Consider the following 18,431-nt stretch of genomic DNA (forward strand, 5'->3'; position numbering starts at 1 on the left):
TCCTAGCGATGAATGGCAATTACTCCGCCTTTAGCTCCCTTAGATTAGGTAGATGATCCAAAATTCCTGTCCCTCTAGATGTCCATCCCTCATCCTCTCAAGCTTTCTGGATTGCAGCTCATTCCTGGACACTCAGTTGCAAGTAACAGAACTCACTCTGGTCGACTGTGGAAAAATAATGCGCCGGAAGGGTATTAGGTAACAGAATTCGGGGGAAATTCGGTATGAATAAAGGAGGCAGGGAGTAGGGAACCCAGCCACGCTCATGTCCTGGGCACAGACTGGTTAAGATACCTCAATGGCACCACCACTGTTCTCACCACTCCCCCATGATGGCCACTTGACATGTGCTGGTGCTGGACTCTTGCTGCCGTCATCTGGACTGAGGACAATTAACACCATCTCCGTGTCTTTGGGTTATTTCTTTGAGGTTCCAGGTTAGGTGGAATCATCTGACGGGTTGTGTCCATTTCATTTGCCTTTCCAGGGAGTGCGGGGTTGGGGGGAAGGGTTTCTGCTATTCAGCCTCTGGGGAGGGCAAGATGCTGGATCTTATCAATACGCCGCACTGTGGAGGACTACCCACAAATAGGAAGAGGGCTTGAACGCTGGGCAGGGTAAGCCAAGCCAAGCCAAAAGTAGGACCACTGTGACGTTTTCCACTCATTAAATAATCATTGGTTGAGTATTCTCTCTGTTCTATGCCAGGCTGTGGTTTTTAGTCTACTAATATGGGTGAACAGAGTATTATGTACAGGTGCTTCAAAGAGTTCTATAAACAACGAGCCGTTCAAATGTGTAGTTCATCATTACTTTTATCATGCCAAATGTAGTGCCACCTCTGGGCCTTCGCATCTGCTGCTCCCTCTATTGGAAAGGTCTCTTCTCCCAGAGGGCTCATGGCTAACTCCTCACTTCCTTCCCTTTTCTGCTGAATTAAGCTATGCCGACTCAGCTAAGACGGAACCCGCCTTTTCCAGAATCCCTGCTCCTATACCCTTCTAGGTTAGAGTTGACAGAAAAAGAATACGCATGAGATTTGGACAAACGAAGTAGAGCAGTGGCCCTTCCTTTAGGAAAGTTGTTACAGGCAGATGCGGTAATGGATGGATCCAGAAGTGCCTGGCAAGTTCCACCTGCACCGACTCTTTGGCTATGGCCTGTACGGGTGGTAGCTATAGAAGCAACAGCTCTCCGTCGACCTTCTCCTGAGCTTTCTTTATGGTCCCCTTCCATGGCTGCACACCTGGGCTTCCCAGAGTCCCTGTAAGCTGCAATTTGTCACCACATGCTGATGCTTCAGGAGGACCAATGAATGACTCTCGCCCAACTATAAGTCAGACCTTCCCCGGCTCCTCCCTTATCTGTGTAAGGTCTAATTCCTATGATAATTTTCTTATTCCAGTAATAGTCACAGTGGCTCTGATGAACCCAGATGGCTATATCTCTGCTCAAAGGTTGCCTTACCTTTGTACAAAATTAGTAACCCCTCTGGCTCCAGGACTCTTTACCCTCTTAACTGTGCCTTACTTTTCTCTGTGGTCATCTACGATACGACAGGTGATTTGTAAGTTTCGTTGTCATCTCTTTCTCCCAGACTACAGTGTAATCTCCATTAGGGCAGAGACTTGGCCTGGTATACTGTATCCTCAGTGCCTAGCACGGTGCCTGACACTTGTAGGTGCAATATTTCATATGAATGAATGAGTCCCTTACTTTTCATCTTCTGCTAAATAAGGTTTTATCAGAAAAAAAGTTCTGGTGCTCAAGAAATTTAAAATAGCTCTATTGGACTCTGTTTCAGGGATTGGGCATATAAATGGTGCCTACCAGCACATAGCAGGTGCTTAATAAATATTTGTTATATTAATATAAATGAATGAATGGGTGAATGAGCAACTAAACAGCTTTTACCTAAAGGAGCCCACACTATCCCCAGATGTTGGAGGAAAGGACATAAGAAAAAGAAGATACTAGAGGTTCACAAAATATATTTTGACTAAACGTCAAATGGCTAAGCGTTAAAATCTGCTTAAAGCATGGTATCACCATCACAGAAGGAGAATTTCTGAGAGAAAATTTTAATATGATTATAAATTATTATCCACTTATTATCAAAATTTCTAGCATCCAACTTCAAAAGTTTGATAAGAAAGGGTAGAAACAATAATGTCTCAGCACTGCTAGGTGTCCTATTTTTGCTTAAGCTTCTAAAAAAGTTTTAGGTTCAAAAAATATAACCTGCTTTCCTAAAGCCATTTAGCTAAAGATCGCTCTCTTAAGAAATACTCTTATAGAAACATCAATCTATTTCCCTTTATAACTATTGAAAATTTTGAAAAAAATATTAACCCCCTTTTAAAAAAAAACATTGAATATGGCAGCATGTTAGTCTTTTGATAACAGACATTACTGAACTATAGATTGACTATCATACAAAGCACAGGAGATTTCTTTTGTACTGAGTTACTTCTAGAATGATTATACGTGTCTGAAAATAATTAACCAGATATTAAAAATTCATCTGGAAGACTTGCCCTGTTGGAATTATTGACGTTATCAGATACCATGTTGACCTGTGCAGGCATGCGATCACCGGTCACACACCAGCGCCTGCCAGAAATGAGACCAAAAGGGTCAAAACCCTGTACTTGAGAGTCTCAGCAAGCTCTCATCTTCTCAGCAACTCTGTTGGGGGAGAGTGTACACAGGGCAGCTCTCATTTAACCCACTTCATGAAGGGGGAGAGCCTGAGGTTCAGAGACTTGAAGTGAGTTGACGGCATGGGAGGTACCAGCGCTGGTTTGGGGACGGTATTTTCTGGGTTCTTTGCTCAGTGTCCTTCCTATAGTACGGGCCCTTCACTCTCATATCCAGTGAAGCAGAACTTGAGATAGACTTGAGCACCAGTAGTTCCTTGGGAAGTGATCCTAGGGAGCACTTGGAGTGACCGAGGAGGGACGCCAATGCAAGGGTGCTCCACGGAGTTCACCACCGCTTTGGACCACTAGCACGTGACCCCACAAAACTTCTGAGGGGCCTTCTAGATTGCACGTCTGACACATTTAAACACTGGATCAATGGCGGCCCTGTGGGCTCCAGACTCCGACCCCTGCTTTCTTTGTTGCCAATATGACAGTGCCCATGGCTTTCCACAGGCTCCCCGTGACAAGGCAGCAGAGAAGCTCATGGGACCAGAAGTGAGAAAAATGGCCAGGGGCTGATCCTACAGCCAGAGCACCTGGGTCAGAATTCTGGCACTGCTGTCTATGTGACCTGGAGAAAGCTGTTTAACTTCTCTGTGCCTGCTTCTCTCTCTGGAAAATGGGAGGAGAGGAACAGTCACTTCACCATACGGTTGACTTGGTTTTACGCGTGAAAAGCGCGTAGACACATGGGAAATGCTTCGAGGGTGTTCGCTCCACGGCGGGGTGTGGGCAGACGGTATGGCTTCTGGAAGTCTAGGTTTAGGACGTGCCCAGAGTGATGGAAGTGGTGTGCTCAGCCAAGGAGTGATGTGGTCAGAGGATGCTTTCGGATGATCAGCTGCCAGCCTGCTGTGCCCATGCTCAGGGGCCCCAGAACCGAGAGCGGGGGGCTACAGGGGACACCGAGGCCTGAGGCTCTGACTGACAAGTTCCATCGTCCCAGGTACAGCCAACTACCGACCACGTCCTCCTAAGGATCAACAGAGAGATGAAAAAGAAGTTCCTGGCATTGCCTGCCTGGCCTCAGTCCCAGAGGATATTGATATCAAACGACAATGGTCTGGTGCCTTAGGGACTGGAAAATAGAAGGAAGCCTGCTGTTTGTTTACATTATTTAGTAGCTTGGCGTGGTTGAAGGAACCCAGGTTTAGACTTTCAGATTCTTTTTTGTGTCCTGGCTTCAGTGACCCTTGGTAAGTTCTTGACCTCTCTGAGCTTTAAGGGAGTCCATAAAATAAGGAAAATGTATCTACTCCATAGGATTTTTGAAGACTAATTAATTTTTGAGATCATGCTATACCAAAGCTCAGTACTAGTTAGGGCTCTTAGTAGGCCTTCAATAAACGGAGTGTTTTGAAGTCAATATTAATACGATGATGATGATAATGGTTATAGGAGAAAGGAGTAAAAGGCATGAGGTATATACATTCACCCAGCATGGTATTTGGTATATAGTAGGTGCTTAATATTGGCTTGCATCTGTCTATCCTCCCCTCTCATAGGACCCCTTGTCTTTTCTCTGGAGTCTCCATTGCCACAGCAGTCGACGTCTGCACATCCCATCCCTGGCTCACAGTCCTACAACCAAGTGTGAATTTGCATTTCTCCTCAGTTCTCTGGTGCCCCCGACGACCCTTTGGGGAACCCCTTGGAGGTTCCCACTGACTTACCAGTGGCACTTGCCTCTCAGTGACTTGCACATTAGCAGCTACACTTTCTCATGGGCCCAGGCCCTTGTGATCTCAGCGGGACACCCCCCCCTCCTGACCATTTCCCTGGCCCATCTCAGGACGGTTGAGACAGAACCCACTCTGTTGTAGATTCTCTGCCAGAGCTCTGTTCCACCACCCAACAGTTCAGCCTGTCACGAGGCTTTGAGAGTAAAGCCCATTTTCCGTACAAAAGCAAGGACTGGTTTTAAGCACCACTCTTCGTTTTGTGTATGGCTTCATGTTTTTCAAAGTCCCTTCCCATCGTTCATCCCCTTTGTAAGCAGATTTATTGGTCTGCAGTTGCTAAATGCGTACTTAGTCCTGGAGTACACAGTGTTGTGTTAAAAGATCTGGTCTTCAAAAAAGGGAGCTTGCCAATTCACTCACCAGCTTCGGATTGAGGAGTTAATTGAAGTCAGCTGGAACGCTGAATGCTCCACAGCCTTTTCCCGTCTTGTTTTCACAGGCAACCGGAGAGCTTAGCACAAGAAGCTCTCAGAGCCCTGGACCTGGAGCCCTCAGAGGAGAAGCTTTCCTCTCTGTAGTCTTTCATTTGGCAAATATTTATTGAGCAACTATTACATGCCAGGCATTGTTATAGGTGCCAAAGGAAAAAGGGGGAACAGACAGAAATTCTTGCCCTCACGGAGGGCATCCTAGAGTGGGGGAGCAGGTGGAAAAGAGACAAAATGAATACGTGAAATGCATGTGTTGAGTAGTAGCAAGTATTAAGGGAAAAGTGAAGGCTGTAAATTGTGGGGATTGGCATTGTGGGCACTTGGGGATGGCCTTGGCGTCGGTGAGAGGGTTGAGCTGTCCCCAGCACTCTGCTGGGCATTGTAGAAACACAGATGAATGAACAAGGCACAACCACTGCTCTCATGGGAATGTGGCAGGCGCTGTGGACTCCCACCCAGATGTACCCAGGGGAGCCTGAAGAGAGGTGGCATGAGTCACACCCGGTAGTGCCCCCTGTGGGTGCTCTTCCTCCGTGCCTTCCCCTGCACTAGAATGACAAATACCAGAGCCACCTTGGAATGCAGGCAGGTGTTGCAGTTGCCAGAGCCAAGGTCAGCCTGAGTCCTTGAGTGACCACATGGAGGCGAGCTGCCCGCTGACCTGGAATCCCCACTCAGGACTGGTGAGTGAGAAAGAGAGAAGGGGAGACAGAGTATCCAAAGTGGGCTCCGTGCTGGCAGTGGAGGCCCCGATGTGGGGCTCAAACTCACGAACCGTGAGGTCTCCACCTGAGCCGGAGTCTGACGCTGAACCGACAGAGCTACCCAGGTGCCCCGGAAGAAAGAAACTTCCATCTTGCAAGTGCCCTTCTATTTTGGGTCTATCTTGTTTTGCTATAGCAGTTTAACGCTCATTTATGGAGTACTGAGGTAGCGTTTCTTAAAAACTAAGTAACATTCTTCTATTCATTTATGCCACTGATTGCTATGTGGGTTTTTTTGTTTGTTTGTTTTGTTTTTTAAGCAGGCTTCACGCCCAGCAGGGAGCCCCACACGGGGCTTACAACCTAGGATGAAGAACTGAGCTGAGATCAAGAGTTGGATGCTCAACTGACTGAGCCACCCAGGCGCCCCAGCTGGGTTTTAACCACGTGGGAAAAAGCTCCGGGAGCAGAGAAGAGGAATGTTTCATTCTTTCAACAGAGGGTGGGCCAAGTTGGGAAAGGTAGGACCAAGGAGAAGATACTGGAGCTGAAGGGGAATGGACAAGGATCAAGGATTCACTCTGGGGAAGAAAAGGACAAAGGACAACAGGAGTTGAAGCCACAACTTGAATAAAAGCCCAGGGGCATGAAAGCGCCTATTTTGTGGTGTGTGTGTGTGTGTGTGTGTGTGTGTGTGTATGCTAAGTCCCTATAATCATGAAGAAACGAAAGCAAATGGCATAGTCCTAAACTGTCGTTCAGTTATTTCAATTTGAGTTTACATTTTTATATGTGGCAAACACGATGTGGTAAAAAAAGCAATGTATATGTTTGAAAGGTAAACATAACTTTTTTTTTAATCTTTTTTAATGTTTATTTATTTTTGAGACAGAGAGAGACAGAGCATGAACGGGGGAGGGTCAGAGAGAGAGGGAGACACAGAATCTGAAACAGGCTCTAGGCTCTGAGCTGTCAGCACAGAGCCCGCCCGACGCGGGGCTCGAACTCACAAACCGTGAGATCGTGACCTGAGCCGAAGTCGGACGCTTAACCGACTGAGCCACCCAGGCGTCCCTAAACATAACTTTTATTAACATTTCCAAAGGTTGCAAAGATAGCCTTCCCAAGGTTGTAAAAACAAAACTTTTTTTTTTGTCTTCAAAATGTCTGAGTGTTCTCAGTTGTGGGGCTTAGACAGTAGGTTCCCTATAGGTCCACTTCTCTGAAACCTGAAGTTAATCACAGTGGAGATGGTTTCTAAAAAATAGATGCCTATAGTCGCAAAAATACAATTAAAAATGGCTACAAGGATTACATAGACACAAAGGAATGGGACCCATCTCTAGCTGTCCGATGGTATAAATTGTATCAGTACCTGTTAGAGACTGCACATTACGTGTTTAACACTGTCTGCCCATTTCCTTTTGGTTTGAGGCCACAAATCCTTGCCCTCGGCCACTGAACTGTGTGTCCAGCACAACGGTAAGAGTTTTCGACACTGGCAAGTCAAGTGTTATGTATCCTTGTTTTCCGGATGAGGAAACTGAGGCACAGCGGTTGAATACTTGTTCGAGGCTGTGTGATGACTAAGTTCCATAGAAATTTGACGAGGTCTGTTTGACTCCAAAGCTCACTTTATTAACAACAGCAGTCCTTCTTTGCTTCTCTTTATTTTTCATTTCCAGAGTATATATTTTTAAACCTTGTTCAGGTTTTGGAGATATCAAACTATTATTTTGGGGATTATATGTTTAATCATCATGTTTTCAAAACATCCATCAACAACAAGTATTCTTTTTCAGTTCTGCCCTCCGGGGCCATGCTGACCTTTCTTTGAGCCATGACTTCAATACAACAGCACGTCTCAAGTGTTTCTTGGTATGGGGCAATTTCCTCTGGCCCAGAATTACCTTACTGGGTCACAGGACGCCCAGATTATGCAGGATTTCAAGGCATCCATATATCTGCATAAATCTCCTGAAATCTCTGGGTAAAACAAGGTCAACTCAGTCTTAATTTTGTCTCTAATTTTTGGGTTGAGTAGTTAAGCTTTGATATCCACTGTCAGGAAATTGGTGGGCTTCCTAGGGAAAAAAAATGCCTCAATAGTTTGTGTTCTCCATCACAGTTGGAAAGGGATAAGGAGGGGCTCAGCCCTATGTCTGCTGCCATGTTTATGCTCATTTATTTTATGATCCCCACAAACCTGGGAGTAAAATACTATTATTTTCAATTGTTACAGCTGAGGAGTCTGAGACTCAGACTTGACAAAGGTCACCCAGTTCATAGATCTAATTCTGGAATTCAAACTGAAGCCTGTCCAATGTCTTCTCACAACTTGCTGCTTGCATGATTGGAACAGATTATTCCATTTAAACCATTTTCTGTAGTTTATCGTTTTCCAAACTCTGGAGGCATGAAATTGAGTTTATGAACTGCTATTGGCATTAGATAAACAATAGAATAAAAATAGGACAGTGCATGCCACACAGTAAGGACAAGCATTGTCTTGCAAAACTTTTGTTTCTGTTCTACATACGTACACGTATTGTGCCTAATAAGGTGTGGCCTGGTTGGCCTGGTAATTGGCCTGATAATGGTATTTTATCATGGCTACAGTCAAGAGTTCTCTATCCGCACCCCTCCCGCCCCCAGCCGCCCCAAACTCCAGCCCCTTGTGCTCTGGTCCAGATGCTGTCTTATAGACTTCTCAGGTTCTCAGGTTCAAGATGGACCCTCCCCGTTCCTTTGCAGCCCTGCTCTTCTTTCTGGGGTTCTTTGTCCCAGGTAGGGTATCATGACCCATTCCCGTCATGGTGACCCTCAACAACTGTCACTTTCTCAACTGTCACATCTAATGCGATCTTTAGTTATATCAAATTTACTTGTGAACTAAACCTCAAAACACTCCCTTTCACTCCATCCTCCTCTGGTGTTGACTTTGGAGGTAAGTGCGCAGTTTAATCCAAACCCATATCCTGGGCAACTTAGATACCTGCTACCCCTCCTCTGTCTTTCCCTTTCCATTCTGTCTTTTGCAGTGTTTCCAGAGCTTATCCCTTGGATTTTTCACTTAATTATTGAAGAATTCATTTGTGTTCTTATTTAACATGGATTGAACAGACAGCACATCTGAGCATATTACCCCCCTGTTTAAAATCCATCCATAAGGGTGCCTGAGTGGCTCAGTTGGTTAAGTGTCTGACTTCAGCTCAGGTCATGATCTCACGGTTCGTGGGTTCGAGCCCCTCATCTGGCTCTGTGCTGACAGCTCAGAGCCCAGAGCCTGCTTCAGATTCTATGTCTCCCTGTCTTTCTGCTCCTCCTCCTCTCCCTCTCTCTCTCAAAAATAAACAAACATTAAAAAATTTTAAAAAGTAATAAAATAAAACCCTTCCATAGACTTTGTGCAGAGCAGAGGCTCTGCAGTAGGGGGGTGTGTGTGAGTTTCTCAGAAAGCACTCAAGACAATGCTTTGGAGTGTAGGAGGAAAGTATTACTTCTCGTGTATAGTTTATTAGTAGAGGAATAAACATATATAATTTATAACATGTTATAGACATAGACTCATTTCTCTTTTCTTTACAAAGAAGGGGGTACAATCAAAATGTTTGGCCACATAACATGGACCAGGGTCTGCGTGCTCCTCGGCTTTCCAGGCAAAGTCCTATATGCCATCTGGCACCAGCTTCACTTTCCAGATTCGTGTCTGGTTGTTCTCCACTCCTTTCTCCCTCCACTGGAACTCTCTGCTCCAGCTATACGAAGCTAGCATATTTTCTAGATTTGAAGATGTAGTTTTTTTCACATTCTAACATTTCTGAGATGTATTTTGTAGTTAAAATAAATTTGCCAGCGGCCAGTTAGGGAAGCAAACTGTTATAAAGTGGTCCCTGCCCCTGTGTGTGTGTGTGTGTGTGTGTGTGTGTGTGTGTGTGTGTGCATGAGAGAGAGAGAGCGCGGTCTCCAAATCTATTATACCAATCTCTCCTTTTTTTGAAAAAGCTATCATCCAAGAACCAATTACTATCTGTCAAAGGCTTCCAGCCACTTTTTGTACGATTTTAAAAACTTTTTAATGCGGTGGGATATAAAATAATCAACAATAGTCATCTATGGATAGAATTGGAAGTGAGGTTTTCTTTATACATTCCTACATTCAGAATTTGTGTAACGCTCAGATAGTACTTTTGATTATGACACGTTTCATTCACACAGAAGAATATATCATGTGCATATCAGTGTAGGAATAACAAAACAAATGTTTGTGTGCCCAAGCCTCAGGTGAAGAAATAAAAGGCTCTCGATGCTTTTGAAGCCCCCCCTCCCCCTCGCCAGGGTGCTCCTTTTCAGTTGTGGCCCTCTTTCTGGCCAGAATTTGCGTTCCTCATAACTGTTTTTCACGGTAGCTTATTATATGTACGCACCCCCAAATGATATATTGTGAACACTTATGTATTTGGGGCTTTATAATAAAGGTGTCATACTACGTATATTATTCCTCAACTTGCTTTTTTCAGTGTTACATTTTTGAAATGTATACATAAAGTTGCCCCACAGTGTTCTATAGGAGGAATGCCTACTCAGTTTTCTGTGTTTTCTACTGACAAACACGGGGGCTGTTTCAAGTTGTTTTTCTCTTACCAACAATGTCGTCATGAGCCTTGAGAGCGTCTCCTGCTGCAAAAATTCAAGAGCTGCTCTATGCTGTGCCTTGGGAAAGAAATTGCCAGGTCCCCGTGTACGTGTATCTTTACCATACAAAGATCATGCTGGATTGTTGCCCTGTGTGCTTATGCTAACGTACAGGGAGCTATCACCAGCATATGAAAATTCCCATCGCTCCCCACTAGCCAGCTTTCAGTGTTGTCAACTGAAACACTGTCAACAACAGTGTTGTTGTACTTGCAAGTTTTGCCCATCTGTGAGTCGAAAATAATTACTGTGGCTTTAGTTAGTATTTTTCTGTTTGCTAATGGGGATGAACATTTTTATATGTTGATGGGCCATTTGTGTTTCTCTGATTTATGTGAAATGTCTGTTCATGCCTTTTGCTCACTTTTTATTTATTAGATTACTTATTTCTTTATTAAGAGAGTATTCCTTAATGTATTTGGATAATAATGCCCTATAAGTTATTTATATGGCAAATATTTCTGGTAGTTCATGCTTTGGTCTTCCACTTTTTTACAAGCACTTTTGATAGAGGCTTGTAATTTTAATGTAGTCACATTATCAATTGTGTGTGTGTGTGTGTGTGTGTGTGATTACTGCTTCCTGGCTTTTTATGGAATCTTTCCCTATATCAAGTTTATTAAGACCATCTTCTATGGTCGCCTTTAAATTTCTAAAGTTTTTATTTTATTTATTTATTGAAGCTTTATTTATTTATTTCTGAGAGAGACAGAGGCAACGTGAGCAAGAGAAGGGCAGAGAGAGGGGAGACAGAAAGAATCCCAGGCAGGCTCTGCACTGTCAGCACAGAGCCCAATGCGGGGCTCAAACTCACGAAACCATGAGACCATGACCTGAGCTGAAACCAAGAGTTGGACACTTCACCGACTGAGCCACCCAGGCGCCCCAAGTTCTACTTTTTATACTGAAGTGGTGAATCCACCTGAATCGATTGTTATGTATGGTATGAGGTAGTACAAATTTCCTGTTTTCCCCCAGAATGTATCCCCCATATTCCCGGCACCATTTGCTAAATCGCTCATCTTCCCCCCATATCTGCAATGTTGCTTCTGCCACGCGCCAAATTTCCATACCTTCAGGAAAGCAGCTTGGCTCTCAGTTCTGTCATATTGATCAACTGGTCTACCCTTGGGCCATTATGTTAATGTCTAACAGTTTTATAAGCATTCTGATAGAGCAAGAGTTCATTCAAGATAGGTGCAGATCTTTTCAAAATTTTCGAGAAAGTTCTTGTTGGGGTGTGGATTGAAATAATTTAACTCTATAGACTACTTTTGAGAAAATGACATCATTATGATATTGAGTCTTCTCATCCACGGACACAATAAAATTTTGTCGTTTCTTTTTTTGATATCCTTTTGAATGGTTTTTAAATGTTCTCCGTGGAGGTTTGGTACAGCCTTTGTTATACTGTATTTCTCAAGTATATAGTCACAGCTATCATAGACAGGACATCCAAAATGTTTCTGTATGCATTTTGTGACTGGATAAACACTATCTTTTAGAAAGTTTTTTATTCTAAGTGTTTCTTCAATCTAAACAGGCAATTGGCTTTCGCATATTTGTTTTATCCAGCCATCTTGCTTGATAATTAATGATAACAATTTGCATTTTTTCAGGTTTTGGTATAGACAATACAACATGTATGAGCCTTTCCCATTCTTATCCTTTTTATTTCTTTATCCTGACTTATTATGTTGGCTAAGACTAACATTGAAGAAGAAATCTTCTTGTTTCTTGTTCCTCCATCAAGGGAAAAGTTTCCAACAGTTTACCCTTAAGTCTATTTTACTGTAGATTTTTGATAGAGGCCCTTGAGCAGTAAAACGTTCCCTTCTACTCCTGGTTTTATAAAAATTGTAAATTATAGAATTTCAAAGTTTATTGTACATTTAAAAAATCTAACAAGAAGGAGATGAGTTTTTTCTTTATTATTAACAGAGTGATTTATGCCATCAATTTTTTAAAATGCTAAACCAAACCTGCACTCCTGGGATTAATAAAACAGTGTCCAATTGCATTATATTTTTTTATTCATTGATGAAACCAGTTTGAAAACAGGGAGTTGAGAATATTCGAATCCCTGTGGCTGAGTGACAACAGCCTGTAATTTTAATTTTTTTTATACCACCTTTGTCTGGATTTGGCATCGAGATTATACTGACCTCATAACACTAGTTGGGGAGTATTCCTTTTTCTGCTCTCTGACAGCATCTGTATAATACTGGAATTATCTGTTTTTTAAGAGTTTGGTAGAATTCACTTGTAAAACCATCCATCTGAGCCTGAAATTTTCTTTGTGGGAAGATTTAAAACCAGTCATCAATTTCTCTAATGGCTATGGTAGTATTTAGGCTTTTTATTCCATTTTGAGTCAGACAAAATGAATCCCTAAGAAACGTAATAATATAATGAAACTAAGGGAAGGTTCATTTAGTATTGTATCGTTCAATTAGGGTGAGGAGCTCTCGGAGTATTACCAAGTAGGAAATGCAAATAAAATTCTATTCTGTTTCTAAACATTATACTGTCAATCATAAAGGTACAACTGAGGTCAGGATGTAGAACACATGTCACAAAAAGTTGTGAGTCACTGTGCTGTATATAGCCCCAAATGTCTAAAAGTAATTCAGAAGAATGAATGCGGAATGTATAGAAGACATAGGGAAACCTACTGTGATACGAAATCAGAAAATGGCTTAGAGAGGTGGGGACACATTATAGGCTATCGTGGATGGATAGATTGTATACGCATTTCTTTAACGTCCTATGTCTTTTGTTTTCATCGCCCCTCAAGAAACTATAGTTAGTGGTGTGCCTGAAAACCAATGAGTTTTTGGAATCAAGGAAATATGGTCCTTGTTATTTATGACAACGTCTCACTTCTCATAAGCATACTTCTGAGGAGCAGTTTCTGCTCTTCCTTGATTGCCTGGTAAACTCTCCTTTTCCTGTTTTTAAGACCGTTCAAACCAAACGTCTCCTGTGACAACTTTCTGAATGCTCTGTATACGTAAAACCCAGGCTATCGGTAAGGACAAAAATAAATCCTAACAGAAGTTTCTGCTGTGCTTTTGAGCCACTCTTCCCGACTAGGCCGCGAGCGCCTTACGAAGGGGCCACGTCCCAGTCGTCGATAGGGCCTTGTCCTACACAGAGCAGGCAATTATTTTCCAGGGCTGTTTATTAGAAGAATAAGCTGTGTTTGTGGTCATCTCCCACTTCCCTGATTCTTTCTTAGCTTATCTGGATGTAATCAGAGATGCACGTCAGCAATGAAACAGAGTGTAAAATCTTAGCAGACCATTTATCTTTCTTCTTTTAAATCCCTCATTATCTGGCTCTTCAGTTTGGTAGCTGGGGACTCGGGAGGGGGGAGTGGCAGGCTTTTAAATCTCTCCCGGGTTTCATTCTGGGCAAGGTCTCACTTGTTCTTGTCTGGTCTGATGCTGTTGGATCTGATCCCCGTGGGTCCAGTAACCAGACCTGTGGTGTAATCTTACACCTAATTAGACAATCAGGCAGCAAGTCCTGGCCCCTGCCATTTGAGGGGTGATTTATTTTTCTTTGCTGTGCTCAGGAAAGCAGAGCCTGCAAAGTCATTGCGAAGTCAGGCTACTCCTTTCCTAGCCCCCAGGCATGTCCTTGACTACCCACCCCGCCCTCCTTTGGCACATCTCTCCGGAGGCCCCACCGAAGAGGAGGGTGGGTGGAAGGGGTGGTCTCCCAGTGTGGCATTCCAGAGCCAGGACCACACCTCTGTCCTCTGTTAAAGCTTCCTCAACGTGTAAATGATCTCCTCATTCTCCCACTGAAAATCAAAACATAACTCCATAAAACTCTCGAGTTATTATCATTTCCCCTCAGGGCCCCGATCCTGCTTTCTTCTCTAACCTCACCTCTCAAGATTATGCCTTCGTGGGCAGTGCCATGCATTTGTTCCAACACAGCACCCCATTTCCAGTCCCCTATTTCGAGCATACTGTTCCTCTGGAATGCTCGCTCCCTGCCTCCACTCCTTCCATAGTATTCAGGTAGTCAGTTCAATAGGACTCTTCAGAATTCTGTGTCTCCTCCTCCTGGAAGCCTTCCATGACCCCCGGCCTGGGATCAGTTCCACTCTTCTTTATTCTCCCCGTGTCCTTTTGTCCCATCGCCTAAGCACTTGGATCACATTTTATTGTAATTTCTGACTTAGAGGTCTTATCTTCCCAGGAGAGTATAAGATGTCAGAAACTAAAGTAAGAATGCTGTCAATGTGTCCGAGTACCTGGCACAGAGCAGGTCCTAGGTAAATATTCGTCTAATAAACTAATCGGTCAAAGAGGAGTTGAAGGGAGCCCAGATACTGTGTAAGATGCAGAAATGTAGAAGTCACTATGTATTTATTACACTTGAATTAAAAATAAATGAATATAATTATTATATATTAAGAGAAAAAAAAAAGATGCAGAAAATGGGGCCAGGGAGAGGCCAGGTGGATGTGTTGGACAAATGGGAAGGTACACTGACCAGGGTCAACCAGGGTGCTTTTTAGGAGACACCATGACCGGAGCTATTCTGTCTGCTGGCTGATCCCAGGACCAGGATCCCTTTTAGTGAGAAGTCATGGAATATGGACAACCTCATATTCTGCAGGGAAGTGTAAATCCTGGACAGAAAAGGAGCTCACTTTAAGGGGAGCGAATGGGTGCATACAGTTGGCCTATTGTTCTTGCAACGAGAGAGCCCTGATTAGGAGGTCTCTCGCTGAGGATGTGGGATGGGATGGAAGGCTGTCCGCTGGGGGATCTGGGACATCAGAACTCAAGTTTGATGGTCATTTGAGATGCACAGGGTGGGTCTGGGGAGGGGCGGTTTGGCAGAGAGCAGCTGCCCAGAGTAGGTGAAAAGGAAGGCTGTCACGGTCTTTTGGGACCACGAGGGTCACCACCACGTGGACCCTATCTGCAGAGCAAGGACTGGAAGGGGACTTCCACATGGGGCTGGAGTTGTTCCCGAGACCCTTTTCTTGGCTTTCCCCCAGGCTGGCGTGGCCCGAGTAAACCCTCAGGGAACACGCATCAGCCACTGGGGTGAGCTTTACATGCACGAATCTGTTCATTCTCATTTTGAAGTCTATCTTACCCAAATGTCCATTTCACAGAGGGTGGAACCGAAATTTAGGAAGGGTGAGCTGCTTGCGCCGAATCACACAATAGGAGGGCCGGAGCCAGGGTCTGAGAGCGGGTCGGGATGTGCCCAAGCCCATGCATTTTAGCCTCGCTCTGTGCCTCCTTCACACGCGGGTCACAGCATACTTGGCTTGGAGCCTGTCTGATGGCTCTCCAGCTTCCAAATGACCGCTTTAAAAAGAGGCATATTTTCCCACGCCCTCCTCCTCTGTCTGCAGCCAGGTCATGCTGGATCCTGGAGGTGCCTGTTGACTGCTCCCAACTGGGGTTGCCAGGAGGCATTACCAAAATGTGAAATGATGTTCTTCGGGAGGAAAAAAAAAAAAAAAAAAAACCCATGAGTGAAAGCAACTGGATTCCAAAAGAAACAATTTGGGCTATTTCTTGTTCTTGAAGAAATGTTAAACTTGAAAGGGCAAGGCTCTTAAATTGCCGTTTCAAGTTCGGACTCCTTTTCGGCCTTTCACACTTGAAAGGGTGAGGCTAGCGTTTAAACATGGCGGACGCCCCGAGCCCGTGTCGCCCTGGGAAGACGGAATGGCACAGAGTACGACGCGAGGGGAAGCCGAGCTCCATTTTGCTGGTTACAGTGATGCCGTCGTTTCCCCGGCTGCCAGGGTGGCATCAGGTTTCTCAAGGGAAGCAGGAAATTTGACTACAAATTTAATTTATTTCATGGTAATTTCAAAAGCTGTGGTTATTCGTTGAGGTAGGCTGGGCCCATTGGAGCTACTCGCTTGCAGGGGGAACTTGGTCAAGACCCTGGCTTCATTTCATTTGGCAGAGGGAGCAAGACAGTGGAGCCCACACCGTAGAGCCTCTTGCGGGGAGAAATAAGATAAAAAATATAAAGGCTCGTTAAATTGTGAAAGGCTCTTTAAATGTAAGGGATTATCACCACACATTTTTCTACGCCGTGTTTTCCATTAAGGATGTGGTTTTGGCATGCAGAGATGGCAGCCAAGGACATTCATTCACTCAAGAAATATCCATTGTCTTCTATTATATCGGAAGAGCCTAACACAGTGACTAAGACCAATGCCGTGCCTTTCCTTGTGGGGCTGAACTCTGGCTGGAGACGCAATTCATTTAGCTGCAGAAGTGAATAATAAGGGAAATCCTGAATAATTGGAGATATGTAAGGAGTGTGCAGCATTCGGATGTGTCTGTCTATTAGACAGTGTGTCTATTAGACAGTGTGTCTGTCTATTTGGATTTGGGGAGTGGGAACTGCTTTGCATTCTGGTGCTGTTATGAGCTGAATTATGTCGCCCACAGATTCATAGACTCAAGTACCAACCCCTCATATCTCAGAATGTGAGTGTATTTGGAGATAGCGTTTTTGAAAGTAGTTAAAATTAGTTCACGTGGGCAGGTCTTAATCCAGTATGACTGGTATCGTCACAAGAAGAACAGATTAGGGCAGAATGCACAAGCACAGAGGAAAGGTCATGTGATGTGAGAGGGCGAACGTGGCCACCTTTGAGCCAAGGAAAGAGGTCTAAGGAAAAACAGTCCTGTTGGCACCTTGATCCTGGATTTTGGGCCTCCAGGACCATGAGAACATAGATTACTTTTGTTTAAGCCCACTAGCTAGTGATGCTCTGTTACGGTGGATTTAGCAGACTAACACAGGCACTAAAGTTGACACTCAACAAATATTTTTGGAGCGAATGAATGCAGAGATGAAAATCATACTAGGGGAGCCTGGGTGGCTCAGTCAGTTAAGTGTCCAACTCTTGATTTCGGCTCGGCTCATGATTTCACAGTTCGTGGGTTGGAGCCCCGCATCCGGCTCTGGGCTGGCGGTACAAAGCCTGCTTGGGATTCTCTCTCTCTTTGACCTTCCCTTGCTCTCTCTTTCTCAAAACAAATAAACAAACATAAAAAAAAAAAAAAGAAAATGATACTCAGCTGAGATCTGGTCCCTGGGTAGCAGCTAAGAAGGGTAAGGATGTGCGTGAAGGAGGATAAGGGATGGTCGGAGTATTCCAGGAGAAGGGAATGGTACCTGGAAGTCATGGGGGATTGTAAGAACAAAAGGTGTTAAGCTTGTAAGAACATGGTGGGCAGGGGATGAAGGTATGGGGCTTCTTAGGGACTGGGTCAAGCTGGATCATGTAAGCCAGGCTAAGGAGTGATTCAAATACTTCCAAGGGCCCTACCGCACCCCTCCCCGCCCCAGACAAGACGTAGTTACACATCTTATGCATACGTTCTGTGTTAAATTCAACGAGGACTAGTACCCCAACTACCAGGTGCCGGACACATGAATTATGTCATCCAAGCTTCACAACAAACCTATGGGGTTCTAGTACCATCTTTACTTTATAGACGAGAAAGCAGAGGAACACTGAGATTGAATAGTCTCCCTAAGAACTAATGACTTGGGGGTAACAGGGCAGGATTCAGACTTAGTTTAGAGTATGGATGTCTCCGTGTGGCTGTTAACCCTCTTCAGGAGGTGCCCAGTTCTGGCCAGGGCACCCCTCACTGGGCCACTGGGAGGCCTAGACCCTCAGAGTTTGGGTTAGGAAGTGGTCAGGCGTGAAGGCATGTTCTGTGAGCTTCACGAGGTGTGTGTGTGTGTGTGTGTGTGAGTGTGTGTATGAGCCCGTGCACAGGCACACACACACCTGTAGAGTCTTCTGTGGACAGCAGGACTGGAAGTTAATCTTCCCACTGGGGTGCCCGAGTCCTGTCAGGGAGAAGGAAGAGGCCATGGTCCCAGGCAAAATCAGCAGCAGCTGGAAAGCCCATTGTCGTCTGCGTCAAGAGATTATTACACGGATGTCAGCAGGAACATTCTTCCTTGCCTCTCCTTTGTCCAGGTGGAGGGCCTCCAGCAGGACTCTCCAGGCCAGCTCTTCACTCCTCCCTTCCCTTCCTGCGGGAAGGTGCTCCCTCTGATGAGGGCCCGGGGGAGTCCCTCCTGCCCCAGTTCCCCGCCGCCCCTGTGCCAGCAGGGGGAATTTAATTC

The 18,431-nt window shown here is 44.6% G+C and overlaps 1 long non-coding RNA gene across 1 annotated transcript; it reads left to right on the forward strand.

Moving 5' to 3' along the window:
• Nucleotides 1–2,173: 2,173 nt before the first annotated feature.
• LOC123599984 lies at nucleotides 2,174–6,333 on the forward strand. The gene is made up of 2 exons (XR_006713400.1): nucleotides 2,174–2,770; nucleotides 3,652–6,333. It is a non-coding gene; the product is annotated as an uncharacterized LOC123599984 (long non-coding RNA).
• The last annotated feature ends 12,098 nt before the right edge of the window (nucleotides 6,334–18,431 follow it).

Source organism: Leopardus geoffroyi, chromosome C1 (genome assembly GCF_018350155.1).
Source record: "Leopardus geoffroyi isolate Oge1 chromosome C1, O.geoffroyi_Oge1_pat1.0, whole genome shotgun sequence".
NCBI classification, from domain to species: Eukaryota; Metazoa; Chordata; class Mammalia; order Carnivora; family Felidae; genus Leopardus; species Leopardus geoffroyi.